The sequence below is a fragment of the Capra hircus genome, chromosome 14 (assembly GCF_001704415.2).
Source record: "Capra hircus breed San Clemente chromosome 14, ASM170441v1, whole genome shotgun sequence".
Taxonomy (NCBI): domain Eukaryota; kingdom Metazoa; phylum Chordata; class Mammalia; order Artiodactyla; family Bovidae; genus Capra; species Capra hircus.
The window spans coordinates 31,984,609-32,005,850 of NC_030821.1; positions in this window are offsets into that span (position 1 = coordinate 31,984,609).

The following is a 21,242-nucleotide window of genomic DNA, read 5'->3' on the forward strand; positions in this document are numbered from 1 at the left end:
ATGTCCATGCCCTGAAAAAGATGCCTGTATTGTTTATCTTGGTAAATTTCATACTAACTGATAATTTTTTTTAAATTTCAAAGTCTGAGAACTATGAAATTTCTTCTCACAATCATGTAGCTTATTCATATTTTTTATTCTGAGAGTTAATTCCAGTTGATTAATTTTCCTACTTGATACATAAGAATCAACAAGAAGAACATTATTAGTATTTCTAAATACAAGGACAAATTTGCTATAATTTCTATTACTTTAACTTTTCTTGCAATTTGTATGCAGACTTAAACTTAGGTTTTATTTTTTCAGGTGTTTTCAGAGTCAGTAACCTCTGAGGGAAACACACACACATACACAAACTTGTTACTAGCCAGATAAACAATATATGAACATTTTAAGTTCCATTGGCTAACATATTTCATAGACATTTTTTCTCCCCATTTTTTTTTTGCTAAATTTATTATTTCAAAACAGAAGATTCAGGGTTATATTATTCTTATTTGTACTTCAGTTCAGTTCAGTCGCTCAGTTGTGTCCGACTCTTTGCAACCCCATGAATCGCAGTGTGCCAGGCCTCCCTGTCCATCACCAACTCCCGGAGTTCACCCAAACTCATGTGCATCGAGTCGGTGATGCCATTCAGCCATCTCATACTCTGTTGTCCCCTTCTCCTCCTGCCCCCAATCCCTCCCAGCATCAGTGTCTTTTCCAATGAGTCAAGTCTTTGCATGAGGTGGCCAAAGTATTGGAGTTTCAGTCTCAGCATCAGTCCTTCAAATGAACACTCAGGACTGGTCTCCTTTAGGATGGACTGGTTGAATCTCCTTTTAGTCCAAGAAACTCTCAAGAGTCTTCTCCAGCACCACAGTTCAAAAGCATCTATTCTTTGGCGCTCAGGTTTCTTCACAGTCCAACTCTCACATCCATACATATTTGTACTTACTCCAACCTAATATGGAAGACATTTTAGACTTATTTCAGTGATTTAAAAAACTATTGAACTCTTAATAATTCCACTGTCACAATAGGGTACTTGCATAAGAATGAGAAATGACCAAATTATATCTTGGAATAAAACATAAGAAGTAATGCAAAATAGTATATTATTATTCCATTTTCATCAAAGGTTACAAAAAAACAATAACATGAAATTTAATATTTTACTTTATCTAAAAACAAATAATTTAAATGAAAAAAATTTCATATTCCTGAGACTCTGAAAGTTTCAAATGAGTCTTTTGTAGAAGAAATTCCATCAGATTGTCATGAAGACTGTCAAATGCATTTACTCCATTTATGCAGTAAGATGAATCACTCATAAAATAAGATTTTGTACTCTTTGCTGAATATTGTTGGGAGTACATTTAAAGCAGTGAAAAGACAATAAATGATCTTTTAGTCTTGTGACACTGGACAAAATAAACACTTTGTTTTAATATCCTTACCTCTATAGACGTCAATTCCTCAGTTTTTTGTGACAAAAGATATAATCTAAACAAAGTTATACAATGTAAAATGTTATAATAAATATTTTATATGACATAAATGTATTCATTCCATCTATATCATTTTTATTAGCCTCTTAAATCCTTCTATATTGCACACTATTAAAAATGACAGCTTCTAATGATGAGGCTCACATAACATTTTAAGTAAAAAATATTATATTTACACTTGCCTAAATCACAATATTTAATGAGTGGGTAAAACTTTACCACTTTACAATTAAATTAGTCTACCTCAAGTAAACCATTATAATAGCTGATTGAGCTGATTGTACTGTTTTCATGAATTAGGATGATACATTTCCCCATAGAAACATTATTTAAAATTTCTGTTTGTAAACAGTGCAGAAACTTTGTGTCTAAAAATTGCTTTTATTCATTACTGTGGTTTATCACTTGAAATAATTATTGTTATGAAAGTACAAAATTGGAAAAGCATGAAAATTATAATTTTAGCTCAGAAGCAAACTCTTGAAAATGAAAACCTACAAATACTGTCAAGTATTAAGCCCTGGACTCTAAAGATAAGAAAAAAAATTACTCCTGTTATTTAAAATGCAATATTAGAGACATATGATTGATTTTCCCCCCATAGGGCTATAATCTTGAAGGAGTAAGATGAAATTCATATACTTTTGACATTATGAGAGGAAGAGAAAAACAGTAAAAACACATTGAAGCCATTAAATTATAACATCATTCTTCTTGCCAAGTAAAATATGAATAATTAAATTCCATATAACATTTCCACATAGAATTCTGCCTGGATAACCCATCTCTATTAAAATCTATTTGTTATATTTTTCTTTCATCAAATGCTGCAGATTGAGTTAAAGATGTTACCAATGGGAATGAAAACATGATTTGGAAGCTCATGTTAAAAAGTTTTAAATGTTGCATCACTAACTCAAATCTAATTTAAATTGTAGTAACATTTTCAAGACCTTCTCTGTGCCTCATGCAAATTTCTTTTCATATTTTCACAGGCATCCCTGATATTTTGACTGTATACTATACAGTGTACTTAACTCTAATTTGCTCTTGCCAAAAATTTCTATGCTAAAGTTGATTTTTGGATTTTCATAACAGTCACATTTCTATAGGATTAATTTGTTTTATGAGGAGAGCATTCAGTTTATTAGGGAAGTTAATAAATATTGAATAGTACCACTTATAGAGTACTGTATACTGCAATTAGCTCATTTATTTAGTGTTGTTGCTGTGCTTGTGTTTGTTGAGTGACTTTAGTCTCTCAGTCATGTATGGCTCTTTGGATACGGTGCAATGTACCCTGCCAAGCCCCTCTGTCCATGGGGATTCTCCAGGCAAAAATACTGGAGTGTGTTGCCATGCCCTACTAGAGGGAATCTTCCCAACTCAGGGATAGAACCCAGGTCTCCCTTTGAAGGCAGATTCTTTACAGTCCGAGCCACAAAGAAGCCCTTATTTAGTGTAATAACTAACAAAATAGGATTTTAGTAAAGTAACATAGATAATGTTTCTAAGCAACTTGCCTAACCACTTCTGCTCAGATTTAATTCAGAAATATAGAAAATATGGTTTGGAAATATCCTTAAATGTGTTTCATATAGTAGTGTTATCTCAGATGACATTTATAGTGACCTTGACATAACAGGAAAATTGATTCAATATTCTAAAAGTGTATTATTCCCTCGATGGTTCATTTTCTACCCTCATGAGGAGACTATAGCTCAGCCAATTTTGGAAATTATGAAAATACTATATGGCTAGTCTATGAATAAATGCCATCAGTAACCTCAGTATAACTTCCATTAGGGCCTTTCAAGGGAAAGTCATAGTTGGGGTCTCAACTATTCCTAACTTGTAAACTGTCTCTAAAATTCTATGGCTTGTACAATCTTAATTCCTACAAATATCGATTGTCATCATGGCTTTTAAGCATGGCATTCTTAATTCTGGAGGTTTTGATGGCATTATGGCAGTTAAACTCAAGTTTACCACTTTTCTTTTTCCCTCCCAGAACTTAAAAGAATCATATATCGTGAAATAATATCCAAGTAGGTATATAATATTGCATGACTGGGAGAGCATCTGACAGCCCCATGGACATGGATTTTCTGGTAAAATAGATTTGGAACTTGAAATTTAAGTTCAAGATTAAAGTGAGGTGGCATGAGTGTGAAGAGTTTAGCATACCTGCAGAAACTGGTAAATATTTTTAAAAAGCAAAATAAAGCAAAAACAACTTTTAAAAAGTCTCTGGAAATGGTTCTAATTGCACATATCCAATGATGAAACATGCATTCAATAAAATATACTAAAACGTGGTAAGAACTGTGAGAGTTTAGAGAATCTACATGAATACCCGTATCCTCCATCCTTGTTCCAGGGAGATTGAAATTCTACTCCAGGAAGGTACAGCTAAGAACACAAGCCTCCCGCCCTCTGACCCAGGTCCTGGCTGGAGGCTGTCTAGGTGCAGCATCACTGATGTTACCAGGGGCCCGTTTGCCTTTGTACTGGCCTGTGGATTGGGAGTTTCACAACTAGAGCGGTAAGCAGGACAGACTTGGGGCTGTTGCACCACCAACCACAGAGGACCCAGTTCCTAAAACAGGGATGCTATAGGAGCAAATAATTGCTCCTAGCAACCCACCAGAACTGTCTCTCCAGTACTTTTCCTCAGGGGGGTAGCTGACTGCGTAGCAGGGAGAGGCAATCTTTCCCCTAAGGGACAGACTTCATTCGCAGCAGAATGAGGAGAGTTCGAGCTAAGGGTGCTCTCAAATACAGCAAAAGTTGTGATGAAAGGTAATTAGGAAATGGTTAATTGGTTCCCTCGTTTTACAGGCTAAACTGTAGGCTTTTCACCAACTTGAAGTGAATTCAGCACCCCATATGTGTTCCTGCTTTTTCAAAAGGCCAGTTGAAGGCATATTAATATCATAAACCCTGCCTGACATTCCCCCCAAAAAATTTTCAATTCACTCTGATTCCTGTAGCAATATAATTTCCAAAGTATATGAGAAACTTGCCATATTTATGCTGCTAAAAATTGAGGAAGAGAAAGCTAAGGTCCAATAATAGTCATAATTTAGTATATAAAATATAAACAGTGCTAGAAGAATATATGTATGTGTACCCAATGAATGTGCAAATAAAATAAATGTGTTATAATCCACTGTAGAGGAAATTTAAGAGACCGTTACTATTTTATAGGTGAGAAAACTGAGTCATGTAGAGGTTAACTAAATTATTTAGCTTTGTATTACTAGCAAGTGGTAGTTTAACCTTAATCCGAAACAGTCTAGCTACAGAAAAATTCTTTAGCAAAATGTAAAAATGAATTAAACTATAACATTATGATTAAGAGCTTTTATTTGATGGAAGAAATATAGTAGAGAACTATTCTGTATGTAATCACAAATAGGTAGGAAAACAAATGTAAGAATAGATAGAGATGCCACCTGTATTCATCTCCAACTCAGCAAATATATAGCTACATCTCTAACTCAATGTTTCCCCTACACCTCAAATGCAAAATCTCCTAAGCTGAGCAAATTAATTTTGCCACCAAGCGTGTATGCCCCTTATGTTGTATTCTTTTCTCTCAGTGAATGATATCATCTAATTTATTGCCCAAGTCAAAATTGTTAGTGTTTCTGTTGAATACCATCTTTACTTTAGCAGAAACATACAGCAGTCAAGAGTTCTGCCACTAAAATATCTTTCATATGCAGTCCTTTTCTAAATCCTTTGCCAATTTCAGTTACTCATTTTCTTTTACCTGTCATTATACATACCACCCTATCCATTTTTCTTATGTCTCTGCAATTCATCCTTCAAACTGCTCCCCAAATCTTCTGCTTTAAATTTGATTTTTTAGGGTTATCAGCCTGTTTGGTCACTCAGTTCTGTCCAAGTGTCCATTTGCAACCCCATGGACTACAGCCCACCAGGCTCCTCTATCCATGGTATTTTTCCAGCACATCAGCCAATTAGTAGATAATTAAATCAAATATAAAATAAATCTCACTGGATATAGTATAATTCTATAAATGATTTTGAATACAGGCAATTGACTTGTTAATCCAAATAATGCAAATCAGATATCTTACATAAAAGTAATTTTTACTATAGTTGTCATCAATATGAGAATCCCAAGACTTTCCAAGAAATGTCTTTCCAGTACAGGAAGAAAACAGATTGAAATTTAGCTGCTAAATATCTTCCTTCTCAGTTTCTAACCTACCTTTTCAGCCTTATGTCTATGCACTCTTCTCAAACATACATATATTTTATCCTATACTTCATAACACATCTTCAATAAGCCATGTTCTTCTTTTTTCTTTTTTGGCTGCACCGCAAGGCATGTGGTTTCTTAGTTTCCTGACCAGGGATTGAACCCACACTCCCTGCAATGGAAGCACGAAGTCTTTACCACTGGACCACTTGGAAAGTCCCAGCAAGTCATGGTCTGTTCTTTGAATTACTGCAAGGGTTTGTCTCAGTTTGAGAAATACTTTCTGCTTCCCTAACACGTTGTCAAATTTAATGCCAAATTCGGGTCATTGTCTTTTTAATTTTTTTTATTGGAAGATAATTGATTTACAATGTTGTGTTGGTTTCTGGTGTACAAAATCACACATCAGCCATATATATATATGTGTGTATATATATATCCCCTTCCTCTTGAGCCTGCCTCCCACCCTCCAATCCCACCTCTCTAGGTCCTCACAGAGCACCGGGCTGGGTTCCCTGTGTTATATAGCAGCTTCCCACTAGCTATCTGTTTTAAACATGGTAGTGTATATATGTTAATGCTATTCTCTCAATTCATTCCACCTTGACCTTCCCCTACTATGTTAATAAGTTTATTCCCTATGTCTGCATTTGTACTCATGCCCTGCAAAGGGGTTCATCCATGCCATTTCTCTAGATTATATATATATATATATATATATATATATGTGTGTGTTAATCATGATATCTTTCTTTTTATGACTTACTTCACTCTGTATGACAGGCTGTCAGGTTCATCCACCTCCCTTCAACTGACTCACATTCATTCCTTTGTATGGCTGAATAGTATTCCATTGTATATATGTACCACAACTTCTTTATCCATTCATCTGTTGATGGACATCTAGATTGCTTCCAAATCCTAGCTATTGTAAATAGTGCTGCTGTGAACATGGGGTGCATGTGTCTTTATGAATTATGGGTTTCTCTGGGTATATGCCCAGTAGTAGAATTGCAGGTCACATGGTAATTTTAGACCTAGATTTTTAAGGAATCGCCATACTTTTATATATAGTGGCTGAACAACTTACACTCCCACAAATAGTGCAAAAGTGTTTCCTTTTCTTCATATCACCTCTAGTATTTAGTGTTTGTAGATTTTTTTGATGATGGCCATTCTGACTGGTATGAAGTGGCACCTCATTGTAGTTTTGATTTGCACTTCTGTAATAATGAATGATGTTGAGCATCTTTTCATGTGTTTCTTGGTCATCTGTATATCTTTGGAAAAATGTCTATTTAGGTCTTCTTCCCATTTTTTGATTTGGTTGTTTTTTCACCCTACTTGTTTCCTTTGCCATGCTAGAGCTTTTAAATTTAATTTGGTCTCCCTTTTCTTGTTGTTGTTTTGTTTTTATTTCCATTACTCTAAGAGGTGGGTAAAAGAGGATCTTGCTGCAATTTATTTCAAAGAGTATTCTGCCTCTGTTTTCCTCTAAGACATTTGTAGTTTCTCACCTTACATTTCAGTCTTTAATCTATCTTGAATTTATCTTTGTGTATGCTGTTAAAGAAAGAAAGAAAGTGAAGTCACTCAGTCGTGTCAGGATGTGTTCTAATTTCATTCTTCTACATGTAGTTGTCCAGTACTTCCAGCACTACTTGTTGAAGAGACAATCTTTTGTCTTCAATTGTATATTCTTGCCTTGTTTGTCAAAGGTAAGATGCACATAGGTGCATGGATTTATCTCTGGGCTTTCTGTCTTGTTCCACTGGTCTGTATTTCTGTTTTTTCTGCCATTACCATACTGTCTTGATTGCTGTAGCTTCACAGTGTAGTCTGAAGTCAGGAAGGTTGATTCTTCCAGCTCCATTTTTCTTTCTCAAGATTGCTGTGGCTATTCAGAGTCTTTTTTCTTTCATACAAATTGAAAAAAAAAAAAGTTTGTTCTAGTTCTCTGAAGAATGTCATTGGTAACTTGATAGGAATTACACTGACTCTGTATATTTCTTTGGATAGTATAATCATTTTCACAATAAAGAATCTCAGTGTTCCCTGGTAATGAACTGTTCTCTCCCTTTACCTGCATCATATCTTACATATGATATTTTCCTAATTACTCAACGTTTTGGCCCTCCAAAGTTTAATTTTTTTTTCATACACTTGGACCATTTTATGTAATTTTCAATATGCTTATGTAATTTTCAATATGCTTAGCCTACTCAAATACTTGACACCTAATGATCTGTTTCTTTAGATGAATGCATGTATCCATTGAGAAACACTTGCAAGTATCCATATATTTGACAAGTTCTTATAAGGACTGATATGTTAACTGTTTTCTCTTATTTAAAAATTATTAGGTTAAAATGAAGCTTAGTCTTCTTCAAACTCTTAGAGTCATTTAATTTCAAGATATAAATTAGTTAAATTAGTTACCATTAGAAATTATACTAGTCTTGAAGGCTAGTTTAATATTCCACTGATCTTAATCTTCACCTTTTTGTCCTTAACAGGGCTTTCTTAGAATTTTCTTGGAAAGCAAAAAAAAAAAAAAAAAAGTAATTTGGACAAGTTCATGAATTTCCTATTTCCATGATTGGTGGGATTTTAAAGAATCTCAACTGAAGTAAAATTGCTATCAGCCCTAACAATATGTAATATAATTTCCTCTAATCTGGGCCAGAAGCCAGCACCTAGTGTTTCAAAATTCTATGGAAGTTCTCCCCAGCTGAGGTTTTAAGAACCAATGTTTCTTTATCATCATTATTGTAAATTAATTTATATTGGCATTGATGGCTTTTAAAGTCTTTCTGCAGAAAAAAAAAAAAAAGGCTTATTCTGTCACTAATGTCCAAAGTACTTTTCTCTTTGTTATACCATAGAGCAGTGATTGTATTTCTTAATAAAACCAACAGAAAAACCTTACATCAGATCAGAACCAACCATAAATCTTAAAACACAGCTGATAACATTTCCTTAAGCAAAACTTATATGTGACAGATAAAACTATTTTCCTCCCAATGATTGTGCTGGCAATTTCTTTTTTTTTTTTTTCCTCTCTTCTATTTCTTGCTTTCTTTAATCATTTACTCTTAGTTAATTACTGAGGAAAGAATCATATTAGGATGACCTACCAGTTCATGGAACAGTTTAGTATTTTATAAAGATTATTTTCCTAACTAATATTATTATGTTATATATTTAAATGTATCAGTTCAGTTCAGTTGCTCAGTCGTGTCCGACTCTGCGACCCCATGAACTGCAGCATGCCAGGCTTCCTTGTCCATCACCAACTCCTGGAGTCCACCCAAACACATGTCCATTGAGTCAGTGATGCCATCCAACCATCTCATCCTCTGTTGTCCCCTTCTCCTCCTTCCCTCAATCTTTCCCAGCATCAGGGTCTTTTCAGCTGAGTCAGCTCTTGTCATCAGGTGGCCAAAGTATTGGAGTTTCAGCTTCTACATCAGTCCTTCCAAAGAACACCCAGAACTGATCTCCTTTAGGATGGACTGGTTGGATCTCCTCGCAGTCCAAGGGACTCTCAAGAGTCTTCTCCAACACCACGGTTCAAAAGCATCAATTCTTTAGTACTCAGCTTTCTTTATAGTCCAACTCTCACATCCATACATGACCACTGGAAAAACCATAGCCTTGACTAGACGGACCTTTGTTGACAAAGTAGTGACTCTGCTTTTTAATACGCTGTCTAGGTTGGTCATAACTTTCCTTCCAAGGAGTAAGTGTATTTTAATTTCATGGCTGAAATCACCATCTGCAGTGATTTTGGAGCTCCTCAAAATAAAGTCAGCCACCATTTCCACTGTTTCCCCATCTATTTGACATGAAGTGATAGGACCGGATGCCATGGTCTTAGTTTTCTGAATGTTGAGCTTTAAGCCAACTTTTTCACTCTCCTCTTTCACTTTCACCAAAAGGCTCTTTAGTTCTTCACTTTCTACCATAAGGGTGTTGTCATCTGCATATCTGAGGTTATTGATATTTCTCCTTGCAATCTTGATTTCAACTTGTGTTTTATCCAGCCCAGTGTTTCTCATGATGTACTCTGCATATAAGTTAAATAAGCAGGGTACCAATATACTATCCAGATGTACTCCATTTCCTATTTGGAACCAGTCTGTTGTTCCATGTCCATTCTAACTGTTGCTTACTGACATGCATACAGGTTTCTCAAGAGGCAGGTCAGGTGGTCTGGTATTCCCATCTCTTTCAGAATTTTCCACAGCCTTGGAAATAGTCAATAAAGCAGAAGGCTTTGGCATAATCAATAAAGCAGAAATTGATGTATAGTTTATATCAAACAGAAGTGAGTGTTAAGTCTATAGAGTTGTCTTTTTTGTTGTTGTTGTTTTAATATAAATTTATTTATTTTAATTGGAAGCCATAACATAGCTTAATCTACACATGAATAATTTGTATATAGCTGTTCAGTTGTTTTTTTCAATATAATATCAGCAAGATTATTGAGAGAATATGCATTGTAAGTAGTACAGTTGAGATGAATGTAACTAAGACAGGAGTATCGTTAAATTCATCTCAAATGTACCACTTACTATGCATATTCACTCAATAATCCTGTTGATGTTATATTGAGAAAAACAGCTGAACAGCTAAATACAAATTGTTCATGTGTAAATTAATGATTGTACTTATTTTAGATTTAGTTTACTTTTAATGCTCTTCTGAATAAGGATTGTTTTTGAAAATAACATTGCTGTTTTATTCCTAAGAATTTTCAAAGGAAGTTCTTGTTATTAAAAACCTGATTTAATACAATCTGTGATTGAGAGATAATTTATTATTAAAACAATATATTGTTAGATTAATGAATTAAAAGAAATATTATGTTAGAAAGAAAAATTTAAACCATATTAATTTATAACTTTTAGGGCTTTTGGAGAATTAACTGTAGATTTATTTTTTTGGTATATTAAAACTCATAGGTAGTGAGCAAACTAATAAAAATTCATTTATTAAATATAACTTATCTTTACCATTTTATATGAATAATAAATATTTTATAACAATGCTTTCATTATACATCATCAACAATCATTAGGCTATGAATTGTCACCAGCTTCACCCTTCAATTCATTTATTCTTCCTTCTACTACTTTATCAAAGTGATTGTATAAAACCACAACAAATATAAATGACCCCTAGAAACTGCAATCATAATTTTCTTTAGATTTGACAGTCCCCAAATAACATTTTGTTATGCCAAAATTTGACTTAAAGCTCTCACACCAAACAAAATTCATCTCTATTTTTCGAATATCCATTGTTTTTAATCAAGAATCAGACACAATCATTCTTGATATGCTGTTGAAAATCATTTATGCTCTGTCTCAGAAAATATGTAAACAGGAGGGAGAGAACATGTGGTGAGTCCACAGTATGAGATGAGAAAATACGCTCAGTCAGGATTGAACAAAAGGAACTGGCTGCCCTGTAGCAATAGAAGATCACAGAGCAAAATCAGAAAGAGCAGCAAGTACACAGGAGGGAATTCAGGAGAGTCATGTTAAGTTTCTTCATGAAGAATTTACTTTTAATAATTATAGATGAAAATTGGTGCCGAATTCATTGTGGATGCATATCAGTACTGGTATTCCGTGAGTGCTTTTGTGAGTATTTTATTAAGTCTTTTACACCATTTGTCCTTTCACGTCTTTCAAAAATATATAGAAGAGAGTCCTAAATATTGAGACTGTCCTTGCTCAGGAGGAATGCATGATGTTATTTAGAAGACTGTGTTTCTATACAGAAATGCTGAAATATTCAAGACAGAATATAATCAAATTCTAAATCAAGTAGCTCTTATTGTAAATGCAGTTTGACATTAGAGAAGGATCTTTTCAACATTGGAATTTAAGAGACTGAATAGCTCCTACAATTTGGATGCAGGCAAAGCAGAAGGATGTTGCAGATGGAGTGACTAATTTGAGTAAGTGTGTTTGTTTTCTGTATTAAGTGACATACCATGCCCCTGTGTATTAATTTTTCATTGCTTCTATAATAAATTACCACCAGTTTTGCAGCTAAAAACAACACAAGTTATCCTGCTGCTCACTCATATAAATTTAAGTGGGTTCAACTTATGTTTTTTATTATGTCACCAAGGCCAGAATCAAAGAACTGACCAGCCTGGGATGTTATCTTGTAACTCTAGGAAAGAATATATTTGTGAGCTATTTTGAGGTTTTACAATTCCTACTGTTGAAGGACTGAGATCCCTACTTGGTAACTGTTGTCCATGAGCCTCTCTAACCTCTTTAATGCTTCCTAAATTCCTTGATTCATGGCTCCATTCATCTTCATAACCAACAATGGTAAATTGAGTTCTCATATTTCTATCTCTCTGACCTCCCATTCTGGTCTTAGCCTGAGAACATTCTCTGCTTTTAAAATATTCATGTGATTCTTATTGGACTGGACTAGATAATCCAGGATAATCTGATATCCATAAAACTGCATCTGAAATGTCTCTTTTGCCATATAACCTAACCTATTCAAAGGTTGTGAGAATTAGAGCAGGGACATATTTGGGAGACTTTTATTATTTGAGAGCATGCCAATGGGACTGCCAATAACTTCACCTACAGGCTTGCCTTGTTTTACTGTGCTTCACTTTATCGTGTTTTGCAAATATAGCATTTCTACAAGTTGAAACTTTGTGGTGACCCTGCTTTGAGCAAACTTGTTGGCATCATCTTTCTAACAGCACTTGTTGACTTGCTTTCTCTGTGTCACATTTTAGTAATTCTTGTGCTATTTCAAAGCTTTCACCAGCAAAAAGATTACAACTTCTCAGGACTCTCTGTGATCACTCAGGCTCTTCCATCCATAGAATTCTCCAGGCAAGAATACTGGAGTGGGTAGCCACTACATTCTCCAGGGGATCTTCATGACAGGGATCAAACCCAGGTCTCCTATATTACAGGCAGATTCCTTACTATCTGAGCCACCCGAGAAGCCCTCACACCATGGTGCCTACCCACATGTCTGACCTCACTTATTTCTCTTCCTTTCATCAGGTTTTAGTCACTTTGACCATTTGTCTCTCCCTTGAAGCTTATTTCACCAATTGATATTTTTTACTCCTTCATGAAAGACTCTTCTGAAAAGATTTTATATAACTGCTCCTGACAATTCACATCTAAATCAAATATTACCTCTTTAGAGAGGCTGTTCTTGACCATATGATCTAAAATAGACCCTGAAGAACAATTATATTTATGAAGATTCAATTTTGTTGCTTGCTTCTCATGACTAGAACATAGGTCCACATACAGCGGTTGTAAAACTGCTGAGCACATGGTGAGAACTCAATAAATAACTGTCAAGTTCATTAACTTATTGAATATTAGCAGGCACTAGACAATAAGTGATTATATCATTAATTCTTACAGTAAGTTATAATGAATAGTTTAATGTCACAACCTTAATATATAAGGTTGTGTCTAATTTTTATTAGATCATTGATAGAAGCTGATATTCCAAAAAGTATTGGATAGTTAATTCTATATCATATTCTCTGTTTTAACTGTGGTCATTTGATCATAGGCCTTGTGTATTATCATGTGCTTTTATAATAGTTTATATTTAAAGAGATATTTATAAAGTTGAATTATAGCTATTTAGAAAATGAAATAAAATTTAAGCATGCTGTATTTATAACATATATTTCTCAAATGACTCTAAATTTTGGTAATAAAGAAATAATGAAATGAGAGAAAATGAAGAGGTAGAAGAAGAGAGGGAAGAAAAAGAGGTGGAAAGAAAGGAATATAAAGGAGAGAGAATGAGATCAACAGGCATTATAAAACACACCTAGAATTCTCACTTTTAAATTAATGTCCCTTAATTAATTCCATCTATACACCATTAATCAGTATAGTTTAGACAATTTCAGCACAAATTTATTCTGAGATGGCACTACTAATATCAGTTCAAACTATTTAAAAATGAGTGTGAAATAACAGAGACTTTTGCTTTATGGAAACCGAGTGACTGAAATCAGTAGTGGTGGCAGTCACTTACATTACAGTGACACATGGGTGGATCTGTGAAGAGGTTCATTCAGTTATCTGTCTAGTTAGCAGTATGCCTTGCCAGGTTTCCCAGATCAGATTTTGGCCATAGTGTATGATATAATTTTTTCTAACTTTACTGAGATATAGTTGACAAATTTGTATATATTTACATTGTGCAACTTGATACACATTTACGTTGAGAAATATTCACAAGGTCTATTCATGTCACCGTCATCTACACACCACACACCCAGACTACACCTTGGCAGACACACACCACAATAACCTTGTGCTCTTCTATTTTTTTCTAGATGTTCTAAAACATGGATTTATCTGTATGTGTACATGTATGTGTTATATGCCAAAGAAAATGTGAGGTTGATCAGGGAGGTGCTTCACTGATATCTCAGTTGGTAAAGAATCCACCTGCAATGCAGGAGACCCCAGTTCAGTTCCTGGGTCGGGAAGATCTGCTGGAAACGGGATAGGTTACCCACTCCAGTGTTCTTGGTCTTCCCTTGTGGCTCAGCTGGTAAAGAATCCTCCTGCAATGTTGGAGATATGGGTTCAATCCCTGGGTTGGGAATATCTTCTGGAGAAGGGAAAGGCTACCCACTCCAGTATTCTGACCTGGAGAATTCCATGGACTATACAGTCCATGGGGTCATAAATGGTTGGACATGATTGACCTACTTTCACTTCACTTCACTTCAGTGAAATCACAGATTACATGATAAATTTGACAGTGTCTTATCTCTTGAGTTAATATTCCAGAATATTTTTAGATGTAATTACTTATTAGCAGATGCTACAATCTGATTATTATCAATATCAAGATTCATGTTGTTTATGTTGACACTTCATTTCCTCATCAAATTAAAAGGTAAAGTTTTCTAAATGAGTATTATGAGTCCATGGTTGGTATATGTACTTAAATTTCACCATTTTTGAAAATTGTTTTTAAAAGACAATTATGGTTCATTTTTCTCTCCATTTTGTTTCTGTACTATTTTTCAAAGTACTAATTGAAAGCATAAGGTTATTAAAAACATTTATCTATTTATAGTATTTTTAATATTATGAAATATTTCTGAAACTTTTATATGAATATCAAGCCGATGGGTTCCAAGTTCATCTATAAATTAATTAATGTGTGTGTGTTTGCTAAGTCGTTTCAGTCGTGTCCGACTCTGTGCGACCCCATAGATGGCAGCCAACCAGGCTCCCCTGTCCCTGAGATTCTCTAGGCAAGAACACGGGAGTGGGTTGCCATTTCCTTCTCCAATGCATGAAAGTGAAAAGTGAAAGTGAAGTCGCTCAGTCGTGTCCAACTCTTCGCGACCCCATGGACTGCAGCCTACCAGGCTCCTCCATCCATGGGATTTTCCAGGCAAGAGTACTGGAGTCGGGTGCCATTGCCTTCTCCGGTGTGTGTGTTTACTCACTAAGTAATGTCTGACTCTTTGCAATACCATGGACTGTGGCCTGCCAGGCTCTTCTGTCCAAGGAAATTTCCAGGCAAGAATACTGGAGTGGGTTGCCATTTCCTCCTCCAGGGTATCTTTCCAACCCAAGGATCAAACCTGCATCTCCTGCATTGGTGGTAGATTCTTTACTACTAAGACACCAGAAAAGCCACTTGAAATATTTGGAGACACTATTCTGTGCAATACATTGTGTGAAACATTAAGGATAACATTGTGAAAACTATGAACTTATACTTTCCCATCATGCTGCTTTCACTCTACCTAGTAGAACCAAAACCCATGAACACTCAGTAAAACAAATCATTACGTATATTACAGAGACAGATGATGGGATACAAACATATATTCACTTTTTTGAATTGCATAAGAAAATATAGTTTTTGTCAGAGTTGAGCTCTCGGAAGTTCTAAAGTTAAACTGAAACCTACAATTATAGAGAACCAGAGGGAACAATACGTGAGAAGATCTGAAAGGCTGGAAGTAACAGTACGATTTAGAAAAACAATAGTTCAGAATGGATACAAATAAATTTTCAGTGGTGGACATGGAAGGGACAACATATAAAGCTATTTGAAAAGGTAAAAGAATAGCTGAAATAGAATTTTGTTACTATGTTGTCTGGATTTTTGCTTTAAATTCAACAGCAAAGTTTATGCAAAGGCTTATGTGAACAAAACAATGTGAATTTTGCTTTCAGAAGGATCACTAAGGGTGACAGTTTTAGGAAAGTTGTAGGAAGTTGTGGCAGGTACCCAGCTGGGAGATGATGGTATGTAGAGGTAGAGATAGTGTAGTTGAAGACAATAATCATTCTCTTCACACAAAAATATGAACCACCAATTTTACTTAGACTCTGAGAGGAAGCTTTATATAAAACTCAGGTTATTTTGTTCTTTTATTAGAGTCAATAATACTAGATTATTAAAAATAAGGCACATAAAATGAGCTTCTCTGATGGCTCAGATGGTAAAGAATCTGTCTTTAGATAGATGCAATGCAGGAGACCCAGATTCGATCCATGGAATGGGAAGATGCCCTGGAGAAAGAAATGGCAACCCACTGCCTGGAGAATTCCATAGACAGAGGAGCGCCGAGGTCTACAGTCCATGGTATCGTGAAGTGTCAGACAAGTGAATGACTAACATATGAATATATAAAATGTGAACTATTTTAATTATCTGTTCTAAGATGATTGCACTTTGCATATGGTATAGTTTTGCTTTTTAAACAGTCATCCTTTTGCTTTTCTATATAAATTTTGAAACAGTATATCAAAATCTCTATATTCAAAATGAGGGATTTTCAAAATTAAAGAACAAGGACACGAAATGAATAAGCTGGCAGCTATTGTAGTTTTAGCTCTCTAACATGGGAAGCCTGCCCATCAAAAAATGCTTTCTGTTTGCACAGGGACCTGACACTGTGTAAATTAACTAAAATATCTTGTAATGGACAAACACTAAGGGCTTGACTGGGATTGGTAAAGTGAAGGTCTGGCAACTTTGATATTTTTCAGACTCACTTTAGAGTTAGCCATGAAGGGCAATGTCCTCAGGCAAGCTGTCTATTTATATTTGTATTAATTTCCTAGGGCTTCCATTACAAAGTTCCACAGAGTGTCTTAAATATACATTCTCAAGGTTCTTGAGGCTATAAGTCAACAAAGTTGGTCCGTTACAGGGGTTCTAAGGTGAAAACTGTTCTTGGTGGTTTTAGACAATCCTTTATCTCCTCTAACTTAAATGATGTCCTGTAGGATTAGCTATTATTAATATAATTTATTTTAGAAGATAAGGAAGTAATAGAGAGAAGACAGAAATACGTATTGTATAAATTTATTCATAACAAATATTGATGCATACTCATAAAAATAAAGAAATATTTATAGCAGTTAGAGTCACATGGTCATAACTAATATTTATAACTATCTTTATCCATATTCCCTGTGCTCTGAGCAAGCACCTTAGTTGGTCACAGGTCCTTTGCTTGGTTGGTTGATCCATATCTTTGTTCCTAAAAAGTGTGCACCTTTAGTGGTCCTGCCTGGATTAAGTTGCAACTTTCTATTAATTTTACTCTTAATCTCCCCAATATTTAAGGAGGAATATCATTCAGGACAGGAGTTAGGGTTATTCATTTTGGAAGTAGGTGCTAATATTCAATTAATTACTAAATATTCAATTAATTATTAATTAATTTAATTAATTAGTAATTAGTTAATTACCTAATATTAATTAATTACTAAACAGTATGTGTTGACTATAGCACTGAATTATCCTGTGAATATGATTTTATCCTACATCAACTTCAAATAGTTACTTAAATTATATTTCCCATCAAGATGAGCCTTGCCACTATATGTAATATCCCTGCTCCCAAATTTCTACTCCTCATCCCACATCTCTTTGTTTTTATCCATAATATTTACCATGTTCTAACATATTACATATATTATGTACTTGCTAACAGAAATACAACATGTCAACATAATTAGTGATTATTAGGCAAGGCAGCAAGAAACTGGTAGTTATTGGCTTAACTCTCATATAAGATAAGGTTGCCCATCAAAGAATGCATTTTGTGTTCCAACAGGTGCTATACCCCAGTGAACATATTACAGTCTGTTACCACAAGATTGAGGGTTTCCTTATTGGAAATTTAAGTTCTTGTATCCCTCAGTAATCAGTGTATCTATTCAGTCCTAGAAATCTTTTCTTTACATTCTATTATAACATTTGAACATGGTATCAAAATATGCCCAATAAGATGTCATAATTTTCTTTATAAAAACAAGCAAACATCACTGTTAGGTAACTCCAAACTTTCATCAGTGAAGCAGTTTGCTGTAATCATAGATTACTTTAAACAATCATGAATTCAGAGGTTCAGTTTATTCAGGGTTCTGATAATGCTTAAAGAAAGTACTTATTAAAGTCTTTTCTGGCATTATCTGAATCTTAAATGTACACTTTTAATTTCTCACTTCAGTAACTCATGTGAGCGCTATTCTACTTAACAATTAATGTATTAATATTTCATTATGTCAAAGCAGGATATTTTACTCAAACTTGTTTTTGAAAACATGCTAAAAGCTCAGTGATTATAATGTGCTCATATTATTTATTTTCATTATATTTTTCATTCTGAATAAATAACAGAAGAGCATTATTGTAGCAGACTGTTTTTCTGTGACTACAACAAATATATATTATCATCTTAGGACCACCGATTCCATGCTGTGCATAGAGACTCTACTTCATAATTTATAGTCTAAATCATAGTTTGAAAAATAACTATTAAATAAATCAAAAAATTCTTTTGTGACTAACATTGGATATAGTGAAAAAAAACTTCTAAAAACTTTTCCTTTTCATATGAACTACTCATATAGCAAAGGCTAATTTATTCTTAGTCAATGTTTTTGTCCAAATGCAAATCAAACCATCTTCTAGCATGAATATATAATAAAATTGCTTTTCCACATTAGAGGCATTAATATTATATTAAGTCTGTCATTTGATAGAGGAAACTTGCCGATAGCTTTTTCTGCTTTCTCTGTGAAAATACTATTTTCATTAAAATTATATCTGATTTTTCTAACTTCTCAAAAGTACTTTGACTTGGGCATGTTTTTCTACATATAGGATGATTTTGAATGATGTTTCTGTTCTGGGATGTGCTCTTGCTCTTAGCAACAAAACTAATCAGTTTTGTATGGATGAACATTACTTTGATTTTTCTACTAGAAAATACACTATTTGGTTTTTAGAGTATTCTCTTTGCTGTATTTGGGGAAAAAAGAAACATTTTTGATGCTTCATGATGATATTTGAAAATTCATTAAGACAACCTACTGGACAATATTTAAATAAAAGTCCAACACATTTCATATTTCAGATATCACATTTCCAATTTTCACTTTTCTGTTTTATTTCATTTTAGTTGAATGTTCAAAACCATCATATTTTCACATTAGCTTATCACTCAAGGTAGGTTTTATAGGAAAGTTCAGTTTTCTCCTTATCTTCATAAACATCATCAAAGATATTTATTTTCTTAATTATTTTACCTTTTCATAGCAATTTATAAAATATTTGCCTAAATTTATTCTAGCTTAGAAGTATGAAAACTAAAAACATAATAACTTAAACATAGCAAGAGTAGAAAAACATGTTATTGAAAGTAAAAATTTTAAAGCATGGACCCTAATTGTTAGCAGGGCAATCTAATAATCTTTGTCCATATCATGCATAGGCAAGTTTCACCTGCATGTTTAATAAAGGAATCATGATATTTTATTAGAAGTCATAATCCATCATACATTTAAAGTGTTCTAAATGTCAGTAAAATTGTTATATTGCTTTTCTCTTTTAAAACTACCAAATAACCTGCTGCTGCTGCTAAGTCACTTCAGTCACGTCCGACTCTTTGTGACCCCATAGATGGCAGCCCACCAGTTTTCCCCCCGGGATTCTCCAGGCAAGAACACTGGAATGGGTTGCCATTTCCTCTCCAAAATAACCTGAGTACCACACAATAGACAGAACAATCACAGATTGTAGTCTGATAGGTCATTGGGTAAAGAATCTTATTGCATAGCAGGAGACACAGCTAAGAAGTAACAGTATCCAGGTGAAACAAGAGAACAGTCACGTTGAGATGGATAAGAACAATATCCATTTACCTATATCACCCCTTTACCCAAGCCAGAAAGGTTTACTGACCCCTTTACTTCAGAGCCTAGAAAGGTAGCTTGGGCTGATGACTTCTCCCTCAGGAGAAAGAAAGAACATGCATCCAAGATTCCTGGTTGTTTGGGGTGCTGCCCAGAAGCCATTTATTTCTCAGCACAGGAAGTGCAAGGGGAACCAGCATAGCTGGACATCCAGAGCCATCCATGAAGAAAATAAAGGAGTAAGTAGTTTACTGCAGCAACCACAGCTCTGCAAGATTGGGAGAAAGCATACAACCCAGGAGGGAAGGAGAGGAGTGGAACATACATCCAACAACACAATCTTTCAGTGTATACTATTGCAGGGCTAATGACTGGGTGGCTTATTGTGAGTAGGATGGCTGTGCAAGGTTGGGAAAAGGCACACAATCTTGACATTCTCCCCCAGGAGGGAGGGAGAGAAATAGAGAATGCATCCAACATCCCAGACTTTCAGTGCACTGCCCCAAAGAACAGGGGTGCAAACTTACTGCAGCTGATGCAAAATTACTAAAGGTTTTTGATCAAGAGACTTCTTCTCCGGGAAGAAAAGAGAGTGTGACGAGTGTATTATCTGTTTAACAAAAGAAAGACTCAGAATCTCTAGCTTAGCTGATTGAGGAAGATCTTTCCCTGTCAAAGCCATTCCATAAAGACTGGGAAATGTATCTGTTTCTTCAAATGTACAGAGGTTGATGCTGTCTAGAGGGTATGTGAATATTCTGAGGAGTTTCTTTCCAAGAAAGCTAACCATCCAATCAGGAAAAAAAAATCAAAAGATCAATCGTAAAAGCAATGAAGATGTTCACAATAATGTGATTCCCATGAAACATAATAGTATGAATCCTTTGGCCCAGATGCAAAATACTAAAACAGTAGAACATCAATTAGCTTTCTATTATCTCAATAAATATAGAGAGCATTCCATGAATAACAGACATTTTAATAAAATGAATTAAAAAGAAAAATTATATCTGAGAAAACCAGACATTCTATTTTGTAGAATAAAAATCTGTAATGGAGAAAGATTAACCTTAGTATATTTGCTGCCCTGATCTCATCAAAGGAAACTGTGATTCTTCCCACGTAACTTAATTGCATTTTGGATTAAAGCTCAAGTACATTTATGGATGTTGTAAATTATTCAGAAGTCAACAAGGTAATATTCAAAATGTTAGGCATCCATCGAAAACTTCTCAGGCATGCAATGAAGCCAGCAAATACCTCCCATAATGGAAGGGAAAAGCCAAGCAATAG